The sequence below is a fragment of the Danio rerio genome, chromosome 9 (genome assembly GCF_049306965.1).
Source record: "Danio rerio strain Tuebingen ecotype United States chromosome 9, GRCz12tu, whole genome shotgun sequence".
NCBI lineage: Eukaryota > Metazoa > Chordata > Actinopteri > Cypriniformes > Danionidae > Danio > Danio rerio.
In genome coordinates this window covers 48,255,650-48,283,518 of record NC_133184.1, presented here as the reverse complement: position 1 = coordinate 48,283,518, position 27,869 = coordinate 48,255,650, and the positions used below count along the sequence as shown (strand labels likewise).

General features: G+C 36.0%; 1 long non-coding RNA gene across 3 annotated transcripts in view; it reads right to left on the bottom strand.

Moving 5' to 3' along the window:
- Nucleotides 1–27,869, bottom strand: part of LOC110440050 (uncharacterized) — a 66,613-nt gene that overhangs the window by 11,363 nt on the left and 27,381 nt on the right. For 2 of the 3 annotated variants that reach the window (XR_012385632.1, XR_012385634.1), the window contains one exon: nt 7,456–7,564. This is a non-coding gene — a long non-coding RNA (uncharacterized lncRNA). Of the gene's footprint in view, nt 1–1,135; nt 3,770–7,455; nt 7,565–27,869 lie in introns of those variants that run through there. The other variant, XR_012385636.1, reaches the window with a different exon arrangement.

Sequence of the window (27,869 nt, the reverse complement as noted above, 5' to 3'; positions counted from 1 at the left end):
ATTAATCAGTGAAACTGTCTCAGTGTACTGTATTATTGTTGTGTATTAAAGTACCAGTTCATCATTTTAGTCTATTCTGCAGAAAAGGACACCGCTTAAACTGGTTTTATCTGGTTTAAGGATGGTTGAAGCTTGTCGTTTAGTTTTCTGCTCCAACCAGCAGAGAACTGTCCAGAACCTCCTAAAATCTGTCTGACCAGCTTACAGGTTTAGGCTGGTTTAAGATTATTTATGTTTGTTATTTGCTGTGTGTTTTAAGCTGCTTCACATGACAGAGAAAACAAGGCTTGTTTTTTCTTTGACTAAAAACAACAACATATTATTATAGTTCAGTGATTTTATGAGTAAAACATAAAAACATAAAAAAAAACTTCCAATTGAGTGTAAATCATGATCAAATGAGACATTCTTGCACTGAGGAAAATTGTGTTTGATAAAATGACACACCTGTAACGAAAAAGGCGTGACTGTGAGAGGCCAAATGTTTTATATTAAAATGTGTCCAGTTTGTCATCAGCAATAGTGCATGAAGCAAGATTTATCCTGGACAATAAATCAATGTATATATTATATAACACTTATGTTGCCATATACAAGTTATTGTGTTGAAATTTGGGGAAATCCATATAAATCTAATTTACAATCTGTATGTACAATGCAGAAAAAGTAATTAGACTGAGAGAATATGTGGGGTATTTAGAGCATACAAATCCTTGATTTATTTAAATTAAAGATACTTAAGTTCAATGATTTGGTTGAATTTAAAACAGCACAATTTATGTTTAAAGCTAGGAATAAATTACTTCCTAAAAGCATCCAAAAGTTTTTTGAAGAAAGACAAGGGGGATCTAATATGAGAGAAGAACAAAATAGGAAATTGAAAACAAGAATAGCTTTAAAAAGTTTGTGTATGTCTGTCTATGGTGTGAAATTATGGAACAGACTAGATCAGACTCTCAAACAATGTCAGGATAATAATCAATTTAAAAAGTTGCATATATATATATATATATATATATATATATATATATATATATATATATATATATATATATATATATATATATATATATATATATATATAGTATTGAAGGAATATGATGATGAAGGTGATTAAATAAGGATAAAGTGGGAAAGATATGATGAAATTTTATTTAAAGGCTATTTGCAGTACATGTATTTTTTGTGTCTATGTTACAAAATGTAAAGGTACAAATGGAATCAAACATATAATTTGTCAAAGATGCAGAAAGGATAAAATATGTCACATGTAAAAAAAGAGGTAAGTAAAAGAAGAAATAAGTTTAAGTAATAGACAAAAAATTTATGTGGTATGGGGTGGGAAAATAATAAGCTTGTGATTCATCCCGTTCCATTTTCGACCATGTTGGAATGTATTTTTTTGTTATTGATATTTTATGTATGATATTTCTGTTCGAAAATAAATAAATCAAATCAAATCTACGTAAAAATCCTTCACTGAATGCAGCGCTTTGTCACTCCAAAAAGTAAAAGCCTTATCAAGTTGTCCGGGCACAAAATCCTGATTTTTGCAGATAGGTAAACAAATGGAGTGATATTCAATCTTTAATGCCATTTTCACTTGATTTAAAAGTTTTAATAGCATTACGAACAAGAATATTCTTGCATTGAACCATTTTCAATGTTAGAGATTTTGACAGCAAAATTGCAGCTAAAGAACTGTTGTCAACTGAACAAGCCTCAAAATGTAGCCACTTGTTATATGTATCTAACTGATCGGAAGCAAATTGCTTACTCTCATGCCAAAACATCATAGCCCTCATGTTAGCTGCCCAATTGTATTGACGGAATGTGGGTATTGTGCATTGATGATGGGGTGGTGTGGGGTGGTGGAAGACAGTGTTTGAGAAGAGTCACTGAGAACACTCACGCATCTTACAGTTATGTGATGCTTTACTAGACATTATCAGGAAGCTATTCCAGAGTTTAGGATCCATATATGAGAAGGCTCGACCTCCTTTAGTGGACTTTGCTATTCTGGGTACTACCAGAAGCCCTGAGATTTTGAGATCTTAGAGAGGGATGGATTTTCTTAACCTAGTAAGAACTCGGCAGCTGCATTTTGCAAGATTAAGTGACTAAAAGCTTAAAAGTAAAAAAAATGATAATAATTGTTTTATATTGAGCTTTACATGATAATTATTGCACTACTTTTCATCACTATTCTGTAAACTGAGCTTTACATGTGAAAAAACATCTCATGATTAGTTAAATTAAATTCGACAAAGAAAGACGATGTAAGTGGAGAGCCCTTGAGCAAACTCACGCATGCTATAGTTATGCGATGCTTTACCAAACATTATCAGGGAGACTATTCCTGAGTTTAGGAGCCAAATATGAAAAGGCTCGACCTCCTTTAGTAGACTTTGCTATTCTGGATATGAGTTATCTGAATATGAAATTACTTAAGCAAAATGGCATGAAAAATGTCTCAGGTTGACCATGGCTTGATATTACATGTATATAGTATAATGGTGTAATGTCTCAGCTATGTATTTAAAAATGCCGCTTCCTTAGTTTTCATTATCCTGGCTTGTGCATGTGTAACGGAGGCCAGCTAGTAAGTGATTTGTAGGTAAACCACACTCCTCTGACCTCTAAAGGTGCTCTAGTTACAGGAAGAAAGTCGCCGGTTAGATCCCAGCTTGGAGCGGGTTGGGTGGTGTAGGACCGGCGGGGTTACGTTGGTGCTGGATGGGAGTGAGGTTTAGGGGGGTGAGTGTAAAGGAGGCCATCTAGTAAGTGCTGTGAGGTAAACCTAACTCCTCTGACTTCTAAAGGTGCTCTAGTGACAGAAGCCATGGTCTTTAGCCTCCTTGGTTAGCAACCGACTCCCATGCAGAAGGTCGCCGGTTTGATACCAGCTCGGAGTGGGTTGGGTGGTGTAGGACCAGCGTGGCGCTGGTGATTTCTCTGTGAACCAATAGCTTTCAGCTGTGTGTCTAGCTCCACCTTTGGTACTCATTTGTTGTGCTAGGTACACTTTGGAATGAGTACCCAAAAAGTGGTATGGTACAGTTTGCTTTTTCGTACCTTTTGACAGTGGATTCAGACATTAAAGCGTACAAACCTGTACCGTACAGTGCCACTTAGTGGAAACAGGTCATAAGTGACTAAAAGCTTAGCATGATAATTACTTTCATTATAGTATAGCAAAATATTTACTTTTCATACACTATTCATAACTTTTAGAAATCTAAAATGAGCAAATCTACTCCCAAATAACATCCAAGCAGTCATATCTAAAAAAATATGCAGAGTGTTTTCAAACTTAGCTGTCCGAATATGACCTGCTATTTCCAGAATTTGAACATAGTTACTGACAGCAAAACCTCAAAAGCCGTTTCTCATGTTGTGTGAAGAAAGCTTCTTTCAGCTCATTGTTGAAAACACATTTTTGTGCGGGCACTTCTCCAGCTCAGCTTGCTAACTTGCTCACTTGAGACAATATTTGCACTGAGTGGACGTCAGGGAGCAGCAGCAAGCGTGTGAAGTCTTTTTGTGTTGTGGTAACCAGATACATTACAAACCGATATGATGAAAGACTAGAAAGAAAGTATCAGAACATCAGCTTGGCAAGTTTTCCTTCACTGCATCTTCACACAACAAATCAGAGGCTTTGGAGACTTCAGTAGCTTCGGATACTTTAAGGGGACATATTATGCCTCTTGTTGTAAGATGTAAAAACAGTTTCTGGTATCCTCAGAATGTTCCATTGAAGTTTCAGCTTAAAATACACAAAAACAGATGATTTGTTGTCAGAATTGCCTTAAAAGGTAAAAATAAAAAAATAAAAAATGGAAAATGCTACAGTAAAAATCTAACATGGTTAGCAATACGTTTCCCTAAGTTATACAATGACTAACCATAAACTGACGTGTTAGTGTACTAGTACAATGTTATTAATTCAAAACATTGGTCTATTAACACTATAAATAATAAAATACGGTAATTTTATGGTTTGTACTGTATTTTAACAGTACAACACTGGCAACCACATCTGCCGCATTTTATGGATTTTTTTTTACAGTGTACATAATATATCATTGCACCTAAAAACATCAGATGCAGCAATAAGAACACTTGTTTTAAATATGAATTTGAAGCACTATGTGCTGGTATTATCCCAGAAATAGCTGATGCCCTTCCAACTGCAACCCATTACTGGGAAACACCCATACACTCCGATTCACACACATACACTACGGACAATTTAGCATACCCAATTCACCTATAGCGCATGTCTTTGGACTGTGTGGGAAACCAGAGCACCCGGTGGAAACCTACGCCAACATTGGGAGAACATGCAAACTACGAGGCGATAATGTTACCCACTACACCACCGCATTGCCCCAATTACATATTAAATAAATGTGTAAAAAGCATAATAAACAATACAGCACATTCTGTCACAAGAAGATGAAAAGCTTTGTTTGAGATAGGTTCACTGCTGTATGCCGTCGCTGTATTACAGTGACGTGTTTTTGACTGTGAATTTAAAAATGCAGCTTCCTGTGAGGTCGTTTCTCTGGCTTGTTGCACATGCAAGTGACGATTCTCCAATAGCATTAAGAAGCGAGTCTAGCTCCACCCTTTTGGTACCATTCTGTTGTGCTAAAAAGGGTCCTAAAATAGTGGTGCAGTATGCTTTGCTACTTTAGTACTTCTCAAGGCTGATTTATACTTCTGCATCAAGCGCACACATATGCTACGGCGCTGACCCATAGCCCTACACCATCGTGCACCTCTCAAAAAATTTAACTACACATCGCAACGACGCGTAGCGCAAGCTCTGTGATTGGTCGGCTTGGTAGCGCTGACGAGTCTGGGCGGGATTGAGAGCCGCTTGAGCGATGCGAGCCCGTCTGGAGCAATTGTCTACAAGTGTGGAGTGCCGCGAAGGAGCTCTGGATGGAAAGTTTTGTTTTGCGTTTACCTCATAGTTAAAGTTGTTGGTTCCTGCCTCAAAATAAGCGAGTTTGAGCCACTTGTACATCCCGGAAGCGTTCAGAAAGAACAAAACACAGCCGAAGAAACTCGACACAGAGACACATTAACACCTCACTGCCAACTAGCGATTTGCAAGTGTTAATGCAGACCAACAGAGACCGTGCGCAGAAGTATAAATGCACAGCTATGCGCGTTGCATGCGCCGTTGGTTACGTCGGTCACTTGACGCAGAAGTATAAACCAGGCTTTACAGTGAAAACGGACATAAATGTGTACCGTACTGTACTTTACTGAGCTGTACCACTACCAAAAAGGTATTATGGAGCAATTTTACATATTCAATGTAAGGACACTGAAACACACTTCATGAAACTATGACACTGTTCCAGGCCATCCACTAAAGCAATGTCTACACATACCAACTATGTATAAACTGAGTTTTCCCCTTTGTTTTCTGAAATGATCTCTATCCATATGAAAATGCAAAACCACACTATCACATATGTTAAGAGCACGCCGAACCAATAGGTGGTGTTAAAAGTAATGGTGGGCAAATCGAGCTTTATGAAACATTGAAACAGTCGAAGCAAATGTGTCGAAGCTTCAAAACCACTCACCTAGTGGTTATTTTTTTTGTATTGCACTGGAATAGGTTCAGCAAAGAACAGTTGAGCAAATTGAGATATTAAACCCCACATTAAATCAAACCTTCAAGTGATTTAGTAGAGTGGTGAGGGTTCCTGACTACCATGCATGGATAGTGGGTTCGAATCCAGGCTAATACAGCTATTTTGAATGCCTAATATCAGTTTGAAAGGCTGTTCTTGTATTGTTTTGTTTCAACATTGGTCTAACCACCGAATAAACACTTTGTGAATAAATATGTCTTGTTTTGGTCATAGATCAGGCACGGCTGTGGCCAGAAGTTAACAAGAATTATTTATATTATTCATTCAATTTACCATTGTGTTTCATTAACGTCTACCCAAAACCTAAACCCAACCTTCACAGCACTGTAAAAATATTGTTGTTTTAAAGCGTTACAAAAATGGTGCTAAATTGATGGCGTATCCACAGCTGTATTCTATCTAGACTACACCATAAAACAGTAACATGATTAAACTACATAAAAGCATGATTTTAAAGTTTTCAAAAGTCAGGATTCCAACCAAAAAGTTATGTGTAGCACACGTGCACATGCAGTCCACTAGGTCATATGAGACAGAGGATTGTTTTGACCCTGTCAATCAGATTTGCCAGGTCTTAAAATGCTTCTAAACTTTGAATCGCTTTATTCTAGTGACCAGGTGTTTCGAAACACTTTAGTCACGAGACCTGAATGTTTCGGATCATGCTTCGGTGCAGTGTTTCGACTTGCGTTTTGGGATCTCGACACAATGTCAAAACATTAGTTTCACGTCAGCCTTCCCTAGTTAAAAGCCCTTTATACCATGTTCACAGCAAACACAGAATTAAGTATTTGAGTAAGTAAATTGCATACATGCAATGCAAACATGAGAACAAAGGCAGATTACCATTCTGTTGTGCGTATGATGCAGAACGTGTCATGTGTTTGCCACAAATGCAAGTAAAGTCAATTCAAAAGCTTTTTCCACGTTTGTTGTGAACCCAATCATGTTGGGCAATCAGAAACAGCGAGAAACAAAAGGTAAGATATTACAAGGCAAAAAAAAAAATGGTGGCCACATGACCACACACTTACCAGGTTTTGCAAAATTAGAACACTTTTAGAAATTTTTGATTTTAGTCACCTGATACTGTGCTTTTGTGTGGACGAATGGCCAAAACACGTAGGAAAGAATGCGGTTTTTAAAATACCCATGTTCGTGTGAACAGCGCCTAAGCTTCCTTTATCTACTTGCCTCCTTTTCTCTGTAAGTCCACACTCTGGCAATTGCTCAAGGTGGGGATCAAGAGGCAACAACAGGAAATGAACTGCTTTACAAAGCACCTTTTGTTAGCAGAGGCCCTTTATTACTTCTGAACTGAACTCCTGTACAGAGGGGTCAGGAGAGCAGAGGAGTTTGTCGTTGTTTCGTGCAACCCTCTTATATAAAATATATACCCAAAGCTGGACAATTCTCTCAAAAAAAGCTCTACTTGAGGCCAGGCTTTTTGCTTACTAAAACCAATATGTATTATAATGCAAAGTGAATCTTTTGGTTCTATTTTATACCAGGCATTTTGCCGTGTATTTACTGTACATTGAAGATAAGGTGCAATATTTCTCGTGTTCATGTTGTTTTACAAATCATTTTTGCTGAATTCTGGTGGAATCTGGTTAAGGTTAAATTTTATGCAACACAGGCTCATTCTGAAAATGTAGTCCTTGATACATTTCTAGAGATCGCAAAATATATAGCCAAAGCCAAGTATGGCTGAATTTCATCTTTAAAATGAATGCTATGGGGCAGTAACACGTTTTCTTTTCTGATCGCTTACCTCCATGTGGATGGCTTTTCTGCTGTTACCAGTTTGTCCTGTGGCTAGCTGCATACATCAGCGGACTTGTGGCATAGAGCGGAGTTGACTGTCTCGACGGGGATTGAGTCTGACAAAAAATGGTTCCAGAAAGCAGGTTAAAAACAAAACAGCCAAAATATTAAATTAGCAAGTAAATAACATGGTGAGAATGTGGTAAAATCTGAAAATGTGTTAAAAATCAGGCAGCTGTGAGGACTTTTCTTTTTCTGGATTGCTATTAAAAACACTGTCAGTTAGGTTTAGGGAATTGGGTGGCCTAGTCATTCAGTGCTTTTGAAAATTCAAAAAATCAGTTGGGTTTATGGAAGGAGGGAGTTGGGTCAGTCGATCAGTCGACAGTCGACAGAGAATTTAGTGGATTTTTACACGAAAATAGCAAGGACGAATGGCACTTGCCAGATAAATTTGAGATCTCAAAATGTCAGTGGCCTCTGGTGGATTCACAAAAACAAAAACTGACAAAAATGTAGCTCCTGGGATGTATTTGGCACTCTCCAGAAACGTACATAGGGGTAAGTTTTCAGAATGAGCCTGGGTTGAATTTATGCTTTAGGGTAGTTATGGAGAACCCAATCAATTCATCAATAAATGATTAAATAAATGTACATTTAAGACATTTCTGTGCTTCAGTGGTGTATATTTTAGCTAATTTAATTTATTTTATAAATGTATGTTGATCTTGTTATAACAGAAAAGCACTTAAGACCGGTTTAGTAGAATGGGTAGATTTAAGGTTTAAGTGGTAAATGTCAACAGATCAATTAGAGATGTTTAATAGAAATGACTTACAGCTATAATTAAATGCAACTATATTACCATTATGTGCAACATCAAACATTAAGCATTAACGGATGGTAAGTATAATTATCATTATTAAAACAACACAGTGAAATTCATTTACCTTTGAACACTGTTGTGAGATTCACTCAACTTCCAGTTCACATAACACTTAGGGTTTTTTTTTTTTAGTATTATCATTTAGTTACTCTAATTGGATGAAAGCCAGATAAGAGGAGCTTATTGCCTCATAAATGCTGTAATTAATCTGTAAACTGGTTGGTTCATGCCTTAGACGTCACTTAATGGAGACATTCTTTAAATGTCTGTGGAGAAAACGAATGGAAACAGGGTGGATATAGTGGTGAACTACTGTAAATTTACTCTGCTAATTTCAGGTATTGTCACAGTGCAGCAGAGGCATTTGGCAAGGAATGACTCTCTCTGATTCAGACTTAATCTAATACACACCCTGGCTTATAACCGACAACAATCTTTTATCATGCCTGAAAAACTATTTTCATGCTAGCGGCCACATAATGGGGCATAATTGCAATATGTGCATGTGACCGAGTGAAAGGTTAAATTAGCATTACTGACGCTTTTTTCCCAAACAGCTTTCCAAGAATATCTCTGATTCCACTTCAGTATCAGAAGAAAGAAAGAAAGAAAGAAAGAAAGTTTTATTTTACTGGGAACAGTTTACTTATTAAAGAAAAGCTTTTAGTTCATAGTGTTATACAAGGTTTGTAATTTACATATAAATGTATAATGTGGTTAATAGTGCTTATAATTAATTAAAATAAAAAATACAATGGTATAAACCAGTAGTTCTCAAACTCTTTTCATCAAGTACCACCTCGGAAAAAAATTGTCTCTCCGTGTACCACCATAATGAGCAGTATTGAAACGGAGTAGCATAGTAGGCCCAGTAAAGCGGCTCCAGCTCTGTTGATTTCCAAAACAAAGCAGATTAATTCCTACTATTTTATTGTTTTAATTCCTATTTATTTTTGTCTGCCACTTTAAACATCATAAATAGTTTGAATATTAACACTGTATTCAAAAAATAAATAAACAAAAATAACGAAAACAAACTAAAAACGTCAACATTTTAATTAAAATGTGCTTTTAAACGTTAAGAATAATAGGTTACTCTTTTTAAAAGCTAAAAAAAAATAATTATGTACTTAAAAATAGTATTTACATGTAGTAGCCTATTTATCCACACCTGGAAATGTTGCCTGGGCCTCATAAATATAAGCTTTATGTCATCATATTCATATATAAAATCATTTTTGATAGATTTTGAAATATATGTAGCATGTACATATGACATATTTAATTCCTCCACGTACCACTAAAAGGAAGCTCGCGTATCACTAGTGGTACACGTACCACAGTTTGAGAACCACTGGTATAAACAATGTAATTATGCAATATTCGGTCATTCTGAAAACGTAGCCCTATATACATTTCTGGAGATTGCGAATTATGTAGCTAGAAGACCGTATGGCTGCATTTCATCTTTAAATGATTGCTACGGGGCGCTATAACGGCGTTCCTTTTTACACTTGCAAGCTTACCGTTTACCTCAGTGTGGATGGCTTTTCAACTGTGACCAGTTTGTCCAGTGGCTATTTATACTGAATACACTAATTGAAAATAACATTAAAACTGTAAGATTTCAATTTTAATTATAAAAAGCAATTAGAGATTTGTACTGAACAACTAGCTAAAATGAAACCACAAAGATCGTGATGATTTTGTCTGATTTCTTAAAACAAAAAAAGAACTGATCAACATACCAGACAGAAAGGCAAGGCATCATGACTGTACAAATTCACATATTACAGGTACGTTAACTATTGTGTGTGTGAACCAGTCAAACCAGTCGGTTATATTTACTATCTGTGTTGTCTCATTACTTAACATCCAGCTAGATACTTTACGTGGCGCTTTAGTAGCAAACCAGGTCTTCTGAATAAACACTAAATAAGAGACCTGTTTATTAGAGTAAAAACATAGGTACAAGCCTGCAGTTTCTACATGCTCAAACACCATTCAGACAGCTCTTCAATACAGCCTTATTTGATCTGGCCGCTTCTTTGAGTTTTTCCACTCAGACACGGTCAGAGTTGTTTGCTTTTGCTTTAGCTCAGTCAATCAGATAAGATAAGCTTGTGGACACACTTCCTAAAACAACAATCCACTGGCTGTTTAGGCCCGTGGCCGAAGGAGCACCGCGGTCATTTACTGTGTGCTTTGAACCAGCGAACTGAGATGTTGATCGACTCCTTAACCATCCAGTCAACAAACTAATATGCGAGAGTCAGCCTTTTTGTTTGTGAAGGTGTGGAAAATGATCCTGCTTTTAATGTGGAGTAATTATTATTATGTTTGTTTTCACAGGGTTGAGACATTTGTCATTGGACTTATATATTGAGCAGAAATGAAGCCTTCTAAATGTTTGGTAAAGTTTTATCGTTCGGATCATTCGAATGATTCATGTGAACAAACCGGTTCGAAATACAATGGTTTACTGGCGCAAACACCCCTGTTTGGCATCTTCCTTCAAACATATTTTGGTAATAGTAAAACCACCTAAAGATGGTTTGTATCACTTTAGCTGTTGAATTATTAGCCCTTCTGTTAAATTATTTTTCAAAGTATATGTCTATAATTATTATACTTTTTTTTTCTGGAGAAAGTCTTAGGTAGCACTTTACCTGAGGGGATGTTCATTAAACTTGACACCTTTATAATCAAGACTAGACACACCTCATAAATATGTATGATATTTTATGCATCCTTATGACAACTGTCATTAAGTGTCATTAGCTCATTATGTCATTTTAAATGCAAAGCTGGCATTGTGTTGAGATGCCTTTGTCATGACAACTTGACACAAAAAACACATTATATAACCTTTGTTTTTGTATGACCACTTAAAATGATCAAGACAGCTAAATTTATGAATATGATTATCATTAGATGTTTATAGCTATGTCATAAGTTTTTTTTCTGATCACTTTTTTGCAACAGAGCAAACAAAATTTTTCATTACAATTTCTCATTAAAGGTGCTAAAAAAAAATCTGTCAAAAAAATTATAACAGCATCATAAACATACCTGCCAACACTCACGTTTTTCCCGGGAGTCTCCTATATTTCAGACCCATCTCCAGCCACCCTCCTGTTTTATTATTACTCCCGGAAAACTCCCGTAGTTTTATATACCGCTGGCATTTTTTCGGTGTCGTTCTTCCATTAATAAAAACTCCCGTAATTTCACCCCCACAACCGCCCCGTGAGGGTGTGTGTAAACGAAAGAGTCTATGGGTGTTTCACAGTACTTGGTTGCGGCTGGAAGGCCATCTGCTGCATAAGACATATTCTGGAATAGTTGGCGGTTCATTTCACTATGGCAAAATCAGAGACTAAGCCGAAGGAAAGTATAATGAAATTACGTGAAATGAAAGTATATTCGTCTGTTTTTTTTTTTATATATTTACCACATTTATTCATTTAATGTTCTATTATTTACTATTATTTACTATTTATTTATTATTTATTCTAATATTTATTTAAGTTCCTGAAAAAATTACTCAATGGAGGTAAACCGTAACCATCCTCTTCCGCAAATCTGTTGTTACTGTAAAGTCACTACTGTTAATGTAAAACAAAATGAGACAGCAGGCTTCTTAGGAATCTCCACCTACAAAAACGTTTTGCAACATATAAAATGCAAGGTGATGTAATTGAGAAACAGTTTGTTCAATTCAAATAAGCAGTACCTTGTACAAGAAGTGCTAATTGCATCATTTGGACACACATGATTTCTCTTCCTTGTTTGTTATCTTTCATATTTCTGCAAGATGTAGTGATCAAGCCTATGCTTGATAGTCATACAGATATTTATCTCAGCCTAAAGCATTATTGCTGAATCATGCTTACTTCCGATAGATGTATTCCCTCTAAAATTGCATCAGCTATCTTTTTGAGGTGTTTTGACGCTCTGATCTAGGGTGGCTCATAGATCACGATTTCAAAATGAGGCACGCTGGCTTTTCCTGTTACTGATCCCTTACATTAGAAACACATGCCTGCCAAGTCCAGGCACTTTAGCACAGAGATATGAACCTTGCAGTCAGGTAGATGCCATTTCACATACGGTTCTTTTGAAGTCATCAAATAATCTTGAAAATATAATTTAAAAAAGTAATAATACTATGTAGAACTAAGATAAAGGTCTTTATTACAAATTGGATTTTATGAAACAGAATAAAGCACAAAGGAACTCTGGAAAGCAAAAAGGCAAAAATGAAAAACAAGTGAATCAGTTAGGAAATGAGTAACTATGACACTGAGAAAAAATGGGACTAAACAAGATGAGAACCAGGAGTATACAAGGATGACAAACTTTAACAGAATGTTTATGCATCTTTTCCTAATAATACTATAATCAGGAATGTCATATTTGGCAATGGTTTAATGAAACATAATACCCCAATATTAGACAACACAAGCTCATTGACAAAAATGTGCCCAGAGATACATTTTTGAGAACCAAGAAATACGTTCTGGTCATGGTGGCCGGGAAGTGCAAAACAACATTACAAAGTGTGAAACGATTTTACGAAGCTTGAGACAAATTGACATTTTGAAAAACATTTTTACCCATCATAAGTCACAATTACATGGGAAAAACACTATTACTGAAAAAATGCCAGTGACTCGCGACCTCCAAAATCCCAATATGGTTATTAATACAGAAACCTTGCATGCACACACACCAATGGACCCAAGCCTATTCTTCATTTAGTTTTTGATATGTATGTGAGTGCTGTAGATGTGCCAGAAAGATTAATCTGTTGTTATAAAATCAATTTGCAGCATGATGCTATTGCTGTGTCTTTAATATAAATGTAATTACCCCATGGGTCACAATCCAATAGAACTAGTATATAAGCTACTATATACTGGTAAAACTAGTATGTACTTAGGGGGCTAATCTCCAATTTGTACATCTTCTCATGGTGCCTGTTTTGTGTCAATGTCAGCAAAAAAATTCAATGCATAATGCTGTGTTCACACCAGACGCGGAAGGCACATCAAGCGCGAGTGATTTACATGTTATTTCAATGCAAACGCACGAATAGACATAGTGCGGCATGATACGTGCGAATGGCGTGGCGTGAATGACACGAGTTGTGAAATTGCCGCAGTGCGAATGGCGTTACTTAACTGTGGGGGTGGATGATTTGTTTCGGTCAATGGAAATTAAGGATTTATTTAATGCTTCATTACCCTAATCCTGTCATATATTTGCTAATTTTTTGTGTCAGAATTTTAAAGATTACGCCTTGAGTGTCTGAATTTTCCTTGTTGCTGATGTACTTTTATTACATTTAGATTTTAAAGAAACTATATTAATAATAAAAAGAAACTAATTATGTCATAATGAATGCCCTTAAATAATGTCGCCTTTGACAGCAAGCCTCAGTGTTTCTAGAGATTGAAATAAGAATAAGGGATGATAAGGCAGGGCGGTGCTGGATTTGCGCATAATTGGATTAAAATCCTGCAGGTGCCCCTGGAATTACAGTTGTACATTGTGCAGAACCAGTTCATCATATAAAGTTGTTATTTTTTGAAAAGTTGACAAGAAGTTTTTCCTTCCCATTTTTCAGCATTTTAAGGCAATTTTTTTTTTTTTTTATGTTCTCTATTGTATGTGGCTGGAAATCTCTATGCGTAAGGCATCACTGGCGCTTCCGGACCGCACGCAATTGAAGTTTTATCTAATGCAGGCCCGAGGTCCGAAGCCCAATATGCGTGCTACTGACGTAAAAATTGGGCCGAAGCCCAGCCCAAGGGCATAAAAAAGTCGGCCCCTCAGACTTGGGCTCAAATGCAGGGCTCTGTAAGAGAGTGCCTAATTCGGCTTTGGGTTCACTGTGTTTCATAGTGATGGGAAAAGGTCAAAACTTCTGCACAAGAGACACATGGTGGTACTCACACTGTTGATGTAAGCATGCTCCAGTTCAGATCTAAAGTGAAAAGAGAGCAGTGAAGACATGGAGAATGAAATCACCCTTAAGTGTGGTGAAAAGCTAATTGCTTTTACGTTACAAGTACGTCAGCAGCATCCCACATAAATCGTTACTCTGAGTGCAAGCAGCTGTCCTCAATGATACAATATTTAATTGCTAAAGATATTTCTCAGTTGTTTGAAAATCACTGAATGCACCCCCCCCCTCCTTTTTTTTGGAATAGTATTGATAATCTCATGTCACATCTTGTCTTTGTCAAGTCTTTTTCACATCTTGTCTTTGTTTTCATGTTTCCGTCAAACGTCTGTTAGCTAGCCTACCTTCACGTTTCTACTTGTAATGCTGTTGTATCTTCTGTGTTTAATCTCTCTTCTGTCACTAAGTCAAAGTAAACACAACTGATCTTACAACATTATGAATAGACTCTTACTCAAGTACACAGCGAGAAGCCAAGATCTGTGGCGGTCCTTGCGCAAACAGCAGCTTCCAGACTACGTTTTCTTAAAAAGGTTGCCAATCACAAGATATAATGGGATATTAAATGCAGCATGTTTTGCCTTCAAAACAATATGGAGATCTACAAAGTTTTGAGTAGCAGTGTAGATACATTTTCATTGAAAACATGTCACAAGCAATGCCAGTGATTCCAACTGCACCCAGAATGCAGATCCAATGAATACTGGGAATACATTATATTGGTGTGTCAATTGGCCTGGATGTGAGTAGACATTTGCAATTTTATACTTTATGGGAACTGATTGACCGCTTGTTCAGGTGACTTTGACGTTGACCACAGAGCATTATTACTGAAAGTCATTGAAAATTTGATAAATTAATAGGCTTGTAAAACCAAAATTGTCAGAAAGTAGCCCTGCACCATATTGTGAAGGTCATATTCAAGGTTTTTTTTTTCAAAATAAACACGTTTTCCAATTTTGGTTCTTGCAAAACATTTCAAAAAAGTTGGAACAGTAAAGCATTAACCACTTTGTAATGTTGCTATTCCTTTTCCCAACACTTACAAGATGTCCAAGGACTAAAGACATCAAATGATGAAAGGGTTTCAGGTGTAATTTTGTACCATTCTTCCTGCAAACAAGTCTTAAGGAGGGCAACAGTGCTTCAAAATGTGCCACGGATTCACTCTTGGAGACAGGTCGGGACTGTAGACAGGCCAGTCAAGTACCTGTATCCTCTTCCTCTACAAACCAGAAGTTTGTAATGTGTGCATGTGGTTATGCATTGTCTTGTTGAAATATGGGCGTTCCAGGAAAAGAAGGCAGCAAAATCTCTATGTACTTTCAGCATTACTGGTGCCATTACAGAAGTGTAGGTTACCTTTGCCAAGGGCACTGTCACAACCCAATACCATGACAGACCCTGGCTTTTGGACTTGCTGCTGAAAACTGAATGAATCTGAATCTGAATGATCCTTTTCTTTTTGGTCTGGAGCACACAGCATTCATTTCTTCCCAAAAATACCTAAAATACTGATTCATCTGACCACAGAACACGTTTCCACTTTGTGATCGTCCATCTGCCTCAGATTCCAAAGAAGTTGACTGGGCTTCTAAACACTGTTAAATTAGGACATTCTTTAGGGACAGTACAGTTTTCACTGGCATTTGTGGATGTAACTACAAATTGTGGTACTTGACAGGTATGCCAAAGTAGTCCTGAGCCCATTTGGTGATATCGCTCAATGCTGAATGAGAATACTTGATGCGGTGCCACCTTAGGGATCAGAGATCATAGTTGTTAAGCTTGCGCCCTTGTCCTTTACGCTCTGAAGTTCCACCTGATTCCTAGAATCTTTTATTTATGTTATGCACTGTTTAAGGTGACACATCTAAATGTCTTCCTATACTTCTTTGAGGGACATTGTTTTTAAACATTTCAATAAATTTCTTATGTATTTGTTGGCAAACTGGTGATCCCCGGCCCATCTTTGCTTCTAAAGGACTAGATCTTACTTGGATGCTGCTTTTGTACCAAATCACAATTACAATCACCTGTTTCAAATCATTATTTAACAATTATTTGCTCCTGTCCCAACGTTTTTTTTTTTATGTTTTCTAGGTCTGAATGAAAGGAAAAGATGTATTTTTGCAAATGAAATAAAGTTGACCGGACAAAACATTAAATATTTTATGTTCATGTTGTCTGCAATAAAATAAAAGTCAAAGTAAAGTTGGAAATCACTACTTTCTTTTTTTTATTTGCGTTTTTCATATTGGCCAAACTTTTTCTGATTTGGGGTTATAGTATATTTACAGGATACAGGTACTTGACTGGCCCGTCTACAGTCCCGACCTGTCTCCAATAGAGAATCCGTGGCACATTTTGAAGCACTGTTGCCCTCCTTAAGACTTGTTTGCAGGAAGAATGGGATAAAATTACACCTGAAACCCTTTATCATTTGATGTCTTCAGTCCTTAAACATCTTGTAAGTGTGGGAAAAAGGAATAGCAACATTACAAAGTGGTAAATGCTTTACTGTTCCAACTTTTTAAAAATGATTTGCAAGAACAAAGCAAAAAAACAATAATACTCATGAGGAACACATTAAATAATGTTAGTTGGATTGTCTGAAATGAAATACAAGTCAAAGTAAAGTTGGAAATCACTACTTTCTTTTTTATTTGCGTTTTCCATACTGGCCCAACTATTTCTGATTTGGGGTTGTAGTATATATATATATATATATATATTGTTATAATATATCATTTAATATACATAATTACAAAAATGTGTAACGCAAAAACAGCTCCAGGATTTCCTCTATAACACACATTGTAGTATGTTATAAAATTGTATGTTTTTTATGCTTGCATTGTGGGACGTTTCCTGTTTTTGGTTTGTTTTAATGTCTTTGCTGTGTTACATTTCCATTACATTTAAATTTAGTCATTTAGCAGCTTTTGCCTAAAGCAGGGGTGTCCAAACTTGGAGGGCCGGTGTTCTGCATAGCTCCAACTTCCTTCAACAAACCTCCCTGGACGAGTCTAGAACACCTAGAAAGAGCTTGATTAGCTGGTTCAGGTGTGATTAATTGGGGTAGGAATTAAAATATGCAGGACACTGGCCCTCCAGAACTGAGTTTTGACACTCCTGGCCTAAAGCGACCTACAACTAAGGAGACATTCAGCAATTCAACAAGAAGAGGCAGTACACACAAGAAATGCTAATAATACAAAGGAACTGTTTGTGCTCAGAGTATTCATAATTAAGTCAAACTACCCTATAGATTGATGGAGATTGACCAAGGAGCTTCTTTTCAAGGGTCACAGTCTGCTTTTTAGGACACCAAGATAATGATAGCTACTTCAAACTGCACTTACAGAGAAGTTGCACCAATCAAACCCTTAAAGAAATAACTCGAATTCTCAGTGGCACACAACCCAGCCAGCATGCATTCACACTGTAGTATGAACATTCTGCATGAAACAATTTTGCATGCATTCATGAATGGCATTTTCAGGATGCCAGGGGTGTTAAAGTGCAGCTGTTACAATATTTATCTGTTAGGACAGTGACAAAACTGTTTGTCCTCTGGATGCCTGTTTTGCATGATCCTTTGCAGATGTTGCCTGACTGGTGCAAAAGTTTCAGGGCCAAAGGGAAGTGTTATTTCTTTTTTTGGTCGGATTTCAGGAAAGTGCCTCGGCTGATAAGGAGCTATGGAGGAAAATTTGCGCTGTGGCGCAGGGTATGTTGGATTAGCACATAAGCAGAGCATCATGTGTTTAAGAGAAGACAGGCCTACTCAGCTTTTCCTCCCATGGCTTTTAGTGTCAGTCAAACAACTGTAGACAAATGGGATAAATGTGAAGATGGCTGTGCTGGATATCTCCGCTGCCAACAAGCGAAAAAGATCCAACTCTCCTCAGTAAGTCAAAAGTCTGAAAGGTTTTGTCTGCAGAGGGATTCTACGAGCCAAAATAAAAATCTATTTGTCATTGTTTGAATTTATTATGAATATTATTACTCCGTGTAATACAATGGTATCAAGTTGAGGACGTAAATTAGTCTGTGGTTTTTCCCCTAAGGACTGAAGAATTTCTTTCTTTAGTATACTCCAAACAGTTAATTATGATTAAAGTTTGCTATTTGGCTGAACGTGGCGTTTCTGCTAAATCAAAATTTAAAGTCCTCACAAACTTAAAATAGACCTATTTACTTCCCTAATGTGTGTCTTGGAGTTATTTTCAACGATTCATTGCTGCACATTACAGCTTTACCATTTTTAATCAATGTAGATACTTTTTCTGAAATTCACACGGTGATGTTAACCAATGCAGCCATTCATTCATTCCATTTCCTTCAGCTTCGTTCCTTATTTATCAGGGGTCACCCCTGCGAAATGAACCACCAACAACTCCAGCATATGCTTTACGGAGCAGATGCCCTTCCAGCTGCAACCCAGTACTGGAAAACACCCATACACACATTCACACACGCACTCACAAACTTCAGTCTATCCAATTCATCTATGCTGCATGTATTTGGACCGTGGGAGAAACCTTAGCACCCAGAGGAAACCTAGGTGAACACGTGGAGAACATTCAAACTCCACACGGAAACGCCAACTGGCCCAGCCGGGACTCGAACCAATGACCTTCTTGCTGTGATGCGACAGTCCTAACCACTGAGCCACCGTGCTGCCACATGTTGTTTTGTAATGCCAGGTTTTCACAATGCAATCATATTTAACATGCAGCTAAAAGAAAATATGAACAAAGGAGTCAAAACAGTTAATATTCACTACTTGACGAATGATAACTCTTTTTTTAATGTTCATTTCATTTTACAGGTTAATTTGTGCAGTTGCTTTCTTTTAACATTAACATTTTCACAAGGCAAACAGCTAATACACTACACTGTAAAACCCAAGAGTCAACTTTATTCAATGATATTAGTGTTAACACAAAATTGACAAAGTAAATTCTACCCATTTGAAAAGAGTTTTGAACTCAGTGTTAAAAGTAATGAGTTAATTAAATACCTCCTTACTTCAACTTAAATGGAGTCAGTCACAGTACTCGTGTAAATTTGTTTTTAACTCAAATAGTTTGTAGCAATCGGTTTCCTCAAGCGGTTTGAGTTGCTTTGAGTTCTCTTCATTTATTGGATTTTACTGTGCTCAAATTGCTTCATTTACTCAAATTAATTAAATTCACAGTACTCATTAAGATTCGTTTGCTGCAATCGGTTTCCTCAAATGGTTTGAGTTACCTTAACTCTTTGGGTTTTACAATGTACATCTAAAACATGATAAACACATTGGCTGACAAATGTGTAAACTTTCTGAAAACTGAAATGTGTTTTCTCATTACTAATCAAAAATTTAGCTTTGATATATTTATTGTACAAAATGTACAAATTGGAACAAGATCTGTACTTAATGTGCAACCCAACTATACATGGATTGATTCATTTTCGAGAACTGAGAAATTTGTACTGAGGACTATCACTTGCAGTTTTGTTTTGTTTATAATTTTTCACAAATCCTTTAGAGGCTGCCGTGCACATATTTTACAGTCTCAAATGCATTAAGCTGCGGTCACACATGACTTTTCTTCCCATAAGCTGCGTCCCAAATCGCATATGCACTATTCTACGCCATTTTGTTGTATAAATAGTGCAAGTAGTGCATTCACACCGTAAACTCTAAAAATAATAAGTGCACTTTAATTACCCGGATGATGCACTCATTTAGACAGTAAAATAAAGTGTGTAATGATGGAAACTTCACTTTTCGTGAGCATTACTATAAATTAGCCAATAATTGTAAATCATGAGGCAGGCTCTGACAGAAGCTGCAGAGCATCAGAACAGAACTTAATATTATTAAATATTCATGACCCTTCCAAATATGGTCAAAAGTGAACTTTTCATTCAATCAAATCAATAGTCCCAATGTATCCTGTTTTACATTTTCTGTTTCTAAATCTTAGAAAATCCAAAAAAAAAAAAAAAAAGCAATATACTGAAAAATAATGTTATGAGAGCATTTTTAAAATTAAGTTATGATTGAATTGCCTCTTGTTACAGTACTTACAAGCAGGAAATGGTCATGGGTTGGTGACATGACCATACTGAAATGGTCTATAAATGAACATATGAAACTATTTCTAGATACTTTGCTTTATTTTAAGCCATATACCTTCTATATCAAAGATCAATTAGACATTATTCATAAATGCACTTTGTAGCATCTTCAAGAACCAGTTTGTGTGCATTTTCAAGATAGGCTTACTATTTTCCACCAGTGCACTTAATATGGTATAATCTTCAAAAGAAATTTAATTGGACTTATTAAGCTTAACTAGATATTGGCTTCAATTTCCTTCTCCCACCCTTGACTACTTTCCTCTGGTCCAGTTCAGTTTTCTCCTGGGAAAGTAGAACTGGATGCATGATACTTTTTTTAAAATAATATCACCCACGATGCACTCCTTCTTCAGAGAATCGCTTTTTATTATTTTACTTCCATTGCTTTACTCCAGGACATATCTGTTTTCATCAAGAAAAAATAGACTTGGCTAAGGTCAACTGCAATCTTTTTATTGGTGTTCTCCTGTGTATCCAGTCAGCATAAGAAAATCCTTTTTAAAATAATATTCATAGAAAAAAAGTAAAAAGTCAATGTGAATGTTATATGTAAAAGCCTTGCAGGCAGGAGATCTTTTTCTCATTTCATTTTGTTTTATGTCAACCCTAAATATATAAAAGATTGCTCTTCCTCGGAGTATTCCAAGCTCATATGCTGCTATATTTCTGTGGAATACTAATAAACAACAAACACTTATAATGACAATAGCCATCAAATGCTAAATCAGACAACATTTAAGCTTCAAAGCGATCAGCTATCAAATAAGTGTGGGATTTTGTAAAGTAAAGTGATTTGGTTTAAGTATCTTTCCACAGAATTAATCAGAAAAAATAAAATGGAGTTTTACCAGTAACTAATGACTTAAATTATATGGCCCTATCATACTGCTGACACAATAAGGTGTATATGGCATAATTTGTTACTATTTTCAAACCAGCGCAATTGTAATTTTCATGTTTTGCGTCACATTGTTTAAATAGTAAATCCATTTGTGCCACTTTGTGGACTCATACTGTATGTGTGCCGGTCTAAAAAAAGAGGTGTGTTAAGGCGCGTTGCTTTTTTTAAATAAATGAAATAGACCAAACTGTTGACCAACTAAATGCTGATCTTAAGTCCAGCGCAGAGCGCGCTACTTATGCACCTATGTGGATCCAAACGCTTACACATTGCTTAATACACGCAGGATTTACAGCAATACACACATATCTTTCCATAGGAAAAAAATACAGGATTAAAATGTTACAAAAATTATCATTTTAAACATGAATATAAAAAACACTATCTCCATGGGGGGGGGGCTTCTCAGTAAATTTGCATTTGTATAATTATAAATTTATTATTATTAGTAGTATTATTTATCATATGCATATTTGTATTTATTTTAATAAAAACAAGTTTAGAGTTGTCCACCTGTCAGGTTTTAGACACATATGCATCACCATATGGGGCATAAGAATAGGATGTGTATTTTAATATATAACTGAGTTTTTTACCACGCAACAATATTAATGTTCATTTATTTATTTGCTGGAAATTAGAACTGAATTTAGAAATAGTTTTGAAACAGATCTTAACACTTAACAAATTGAATTAAGATTATGTAGGCTAATGGATGTCTTCAGTGGAGTGAGTTTCCACCATTTCCTTAAACAAAAAAGTAACGGAATAAAAAAGTAGAGTAAAAGCAAAGAGGCCAAATGGAGGAGGCTTATTCTTTATCCTCGCACTGCAGGTGATCTGTTAAACTGTTTTTTCGTTAGTGAAGCGTTCAGTTTTTCCACTTACAAAGTCAGCCATGTTAATAGCAAATGCACCATGGCGCAACGCAACAGACTCTTAAAGGTATTGGGAGAGGAGACTCTGATTGGTTTAATGCATGTTTTGCTCCAAACACACCCATAACTCATTAAGAAAATAAGCACAACCCTGTTAGACCATGCACCAGGGTGCAGACTTGTATTTTTCTGTCCTTAAATTAGCAAAACTGGATTTGCACACGGCTTTAAATGCTTTTGTGCCATGCACTCTACATTTTGTGCTTAAATCGTTAAAATAGATCCCTTAGTGTTTTGTCACATTCTCCTCCATATATCAACATCCAATCACACAACCCATAATAATAATGTAGTAAGCACTTTTTTGGCTGTTCAAATGTAATCGACCACACTGCAATCTGACCAATTTATTTTTTTCTGAAAGGGATTTTATAAAAAAGGATTTATTCAAAATGTTATAACACTGTGTCATAGGTTTGTGATCAGACTTATGAAATTGCATCTTAATAACAGACACAAATTAAACAGAGCAATAAATCTATGAAATTATTTCAGAATATAGTTTCGAAATAGTGCACAAGTATAATTTATCATATATTTTTTTCCTTTTGCATCCTTTTTGACCCTTTATAGAGCACTAAAATACTCATTGGAAAAGCCCCGGAGTGTTACTGAGGGTTATTATAAGTTTTTTTAAAGTTCTATGACTTTAAATACGATGCTTACAATTACGATTTTTGATAAAGCTTTACAACCCCAATCCTTTTTTACCTTAATTATGGTAAAAAAAAATTAAAAAAAAAGAAAGAAAAAAAAAGGTGTCATTAAAATATACCTTTTATGCAGGGTTAAAAGAAAGTCATATATGTTGGAGCAATGTGTAGTAGAGATAAGAATAAGGAGTTTTGGGGTGGATTGTTTTTTCTAAAGCATTTTGTCCCAGTCTTCGTGTTAGTTTCAGTTACCTGGAACACAGCAAAGGAAAAGGGGAAAAAAGAGATTTCATTCAAGAGCATTGTGTTATGTTTTGGTAAAGTTTCACTCTTACAAGGTGGCTGTGGATTTTACGTCTTAATTTACCATTTCTCAGATGAAGTGCTTCAGAGAATTTTAGCTTACTTATGTCACTAATATACCTACATAACAAAACCCTTCATTGTCACTTGTGGTAACTTCAGATCCACGATAAAGTGAATATGAGCCTTTTCATTCAACAACATTTATTCATCACCAGTCCTTGAAACCAAAGAAGCCAGCTTCTTTGTCAACTCTTTGTTCTTTTGCATGAGATATTGTAGTTTTGCGTCATCTCGCCGACCTAAAACTTTAAATCAAACGCAACAGTAGCTGAATGAAATGTAAACATGTAACATGCTGCACAAATGGACCAGACTTATGAAAGCCATACATCTGAAGTGTTTGGGCAAAGTTGTTTTAAACATTGCATGATCCATAGCAGAAATGTTTGCAACTAGAATGTCTGTCCATTAAAAAAGTAAGTCTAATCTTAAATTTACAAAACTGATTTAATATAGATTCCTCTTGAAAAGAGTTTACTTAAAGACTCACACTTCCGACAAAAATAATTAAGACGCATTTCTTGAAACCTGCTTTCCTTTTCTCTAAACTGTGAAGACAAAACCCAGTTTTCAAGCTAGTACATTCCCAAAACCTCAGACTCTTCTTGCAAAACCAAACTTACACCTTAAATCAGTTCAATCTGTGCTTAAAACTGAATTATGTTGTCAAATCACACCCAAAGTCAATCAAAATTAAAAACACCACTGAACAGATACTAAACACTACATAGAAAAATAGAAAACACAACACTCCGGACATGAAGCTATTATTCACTGTAGGCTAAATGCATGTTGCAAAACAAAGAAAACCTGTGCATTTAGCACTTGTACAAAAAGACAAAACAGAAATCTTGTGCATTTACACGTAGCACTTGTTAAAACAAACAGAAATCTTATACGTTTGCCAATTGTATATAGTAAGCCCATGTAAAAATAAAGTACAAATATACCATGGACATCATAGTAGCTTTGATTTCATCAGATATTACTTTGGGTGCTTGAGCCCTTGCCCTTTTTTCTCCAGGAGAGAAAGTGCCCTTTTTTCCTGGGGATTATAATAATTTATTAACACTAATAATAATATAATATATGTATAAGTCAATGTGTGTTCTATTTAAGGACAGCTTTCCCTGTCAGACAATAAAAAAACAAAATTTTAAAGTATATCTTTGTTTTAGTATAGCCGCTTCAAGCGACCCTCGAATTGGCGATTTGGAAAAAAAAAATCACATGCGAGGTGAATGCTTTAGCAAAGATTCTATTTACATTGTTACTCTGTCCTCAAAAGTAAGGTGTCAACAGTGGAGTAACATCTATCAGTGATTATGCCAACTCCTGCATCCGCACTGCAGATGGACTGCATCCGGGCCATAGCTTTAGGGTGTACTCACACTTTGTATAGTTGCCTTGAACTCATTCATTCATTCATTCATTTTCTTGTCTGCTTAGTCCCTTTATTAATCCGGGGTTGCCACAGCAGAATAAACCGCCAACTTATCCAGCATGTTTTTAAGCAGCTGATACCCTTATAGCCGAAACCCATCTCTGGGTAAGCACTGTTGCCTCACAGCAAGAAAGTCATTGGTTCAAGTCTCAGCTGGGCCAGTTGGAGTTTGCATGTTCTCCCTGTGTTTCCTCTGGGTGCTCTGGTTTCATCCAAAGTCCAAAGACATTACATTACATTTATTCAGTTTACTGTTAACTTATACATTTGTTGTATATCATTGCAATTTAAAAAAAAAATTTGAAAAATGCTTCAAATGTACTCAAAATTCTGGTATAGGTTATATCTGTTGACTTCTTTGACTCCGGAAAGCTACATATAGTTATCCAATCAGATCAAAATGGCAATTTTTGTGCAGTAGCTACGTTTGGCATCACACACTTAAAGTCTAAAGCCATAAATCACTATTTCTGGGATTTGAAGCCCGCAACCTTTGGGATTCAAACATAGAACTTTAACCACTACGTCACACACAGCCAACTGCCGGCCTCACCCCACTTGGGTAGCCTTAGTAGTAATTCACTTTAACCACTGCCATGTCAACAGCAGAAACAGAAACACACTTATGACTGAGAATACATATTGAGCTTGTTCTTCAAGTACGAGCAGGCGCAGCCATTGGAATCTTTTTGGCTTGAGACTTCTGGTTTCATTCACTTCTATTGATTTTTAGATGTTAAAAACAGCTCCATATGCTGCTTGATAATGCAAACTGGTATTTTCAGATTATTTTATTCTACTCTTTATGTATAGTCATGAACAGACTTGTTAGTAGACCAAGTAGATTGACCATTTTCTGTTGTTTAATATTCCTAGTCATTTTTCTCATGTGGCTGCAGAATAAGTTCATTGCATGAATAAGTTTCTATTAATGTTCCTTTTATGCCACTATTTTACTCTGTTAGCTAAACGACAAACACACCCCCATTAAACTTACTGATGCACAACTAATTGTTCAGGACGTGTTGCAGATGGGTGGTTCGGGTCAACAGCATTCATATAGAGTGTGCAGTAATTTGGCCTCATTATTGGTCATCCCCTACTGTCAGCCGAGACAGAGACGTTCAGACAATCACTAAGTTGTGTTCTAGCAAATAACTTCATTCTTGGGCTGCAGACCTGATTGTGTGGGCCTAATGTGAACCACCATGCATGGAATGGCTCTAGGCTGTGCACAGAGATGACACTTTTCAAGTTGATTTGTGCTGACTGGTTCTTCAGCGTCTTAAATTGTAGTACTCGAAGGCTGAGGAGACTTGCAGAATTTGCCGAGCTACACAGCCAGTGTAAATAAGATCAGCTGTTGCTCCAGATTTAAGCTAAATTTACATCACACCTGTGTGCGGACTGTAAGAATATTCTGGTAGAAAGTAGAAAAGAAAGAAGAACTGTCTGGAAGTGTCCTACGCTATTTAAAAACGACTCACAAGGAATGATTAAAACAGACTAAAAAAACTTCAGTTAAAATTTTGCATATTTATTTTATATAATGTGAGTTTTCAAGGGTGGCATGGTGGCTCAGTGGTAAGCACTGTTACCTCACAGCAAGAAAGTCATTGGTTTGAGTCCCGACTGGGTCAGTTGCAGTTTCTGTGTGGAGTTTGTATGTTCTCCCTGTGTTCGCGTGGGTTTCCTCTGGGTGCTCTGGTTTCATCCAAAGTCCAAAGACATACACTATAGGTGAATTGAAGAAACTAAATTGGCTGTAGTGTATGAGTGTGTTTGAATGCAAGAGTGTATTGGTGTCTCCCAGAACGGAGTTGTGGCTGGAAGGGCATCCCCTTCGTAAAACATATATCGGAATAGTTGGCGGTTCATTCCGCTGTGGCAACCTCTGATAAATCAGAGGCTAAGCCGAAGGAAAGTTAATGAATGAATACTTTTTCAACGTGAACACATTACTTACACTATCTATACAGAACATTGGCATGAGTAGTGCATATGTATGCAAATTGGGTTGCCCCTATAGTGAAAAGAGAAACAATGAAAGTCTAGACAGACAGACATGATCAATTTGTCTTTTATGCTAAAAATCATTAGAATGCACTGCAAAAATGCTTTTCTTACTGAGAGTTTTTTTGTTTTGTTTCTAGTCTAAATATCTAAAAAACAAATCTTGAATCAAGAAACATTTTCTAGACAAGCACTAGGTATTGTCCTGTTTTCAAATAATGTCAAAATTAAGTGAGTTTTTCAATAAAAATGGCAAAATAAGCTGTCAACGGGTAATCAAAATAATAGTATTTCAAATTAAAAACAAGATTTATTTTGCTTACCTCATTTGCAGATTATTTAGCTTGTGGGAAAAAAGCTACATTTTGACTTATTATTTCTGAAAAACAAGACAATATTTAGTGCTTGTCTATAAAATGTTTTTTTGATTTAATATTTTTCATATATTTGCACTAAAAAAGCAAGACAAAAACTAGTAAAAAGTAAGATTTTTAACAAAAAAGTTTAACAATGTATTTTTTGCAGGGTATGAAGTAAATATATTGCTCCATGAAGATTTGTTTGTAAATTGTATATTGTAAAGATATAAAAAAGTAAACTTTTGATTAGTAATCTGCATTGCTAATTACTTAACAGACTATTTTGAAAGCCATTTTATCAGTATTTGAGTCCTCTGAATGACCAAAACCTCAGATTTCATATTTTCAAATGGTTGCATCTCTGCCAAATATTGTCTTAACTGTCCTAATAATGTATTCATCAATGGAAAGCTTATTTATTCAGCTTTAAGGAGATTTACATTTAAATAAAATTGACATTTATAACCGGCTCAGGGTTCAGTTTGTACTAAAGGTAAAACTACTAAGCAATAGTGGGCAGTGTTTGAGAAAAAGGGTTTACATTTTAGGATGATACCAAGCAGATTATTTAACTTGCAAGGAAAAACTCAATTTTGACTTATTATTTCTGAACAAGACAATATTAAGCGCTCGTTTATAATATGCATCTTGATTTAAGAAGTTTTAGATATTAATTTACTAGAACAAGCAAAGAACTCTTAAAAAAAGCACTGTTTTGCAGTGTATTAAGTAAATATCATGTTCCATAAAGA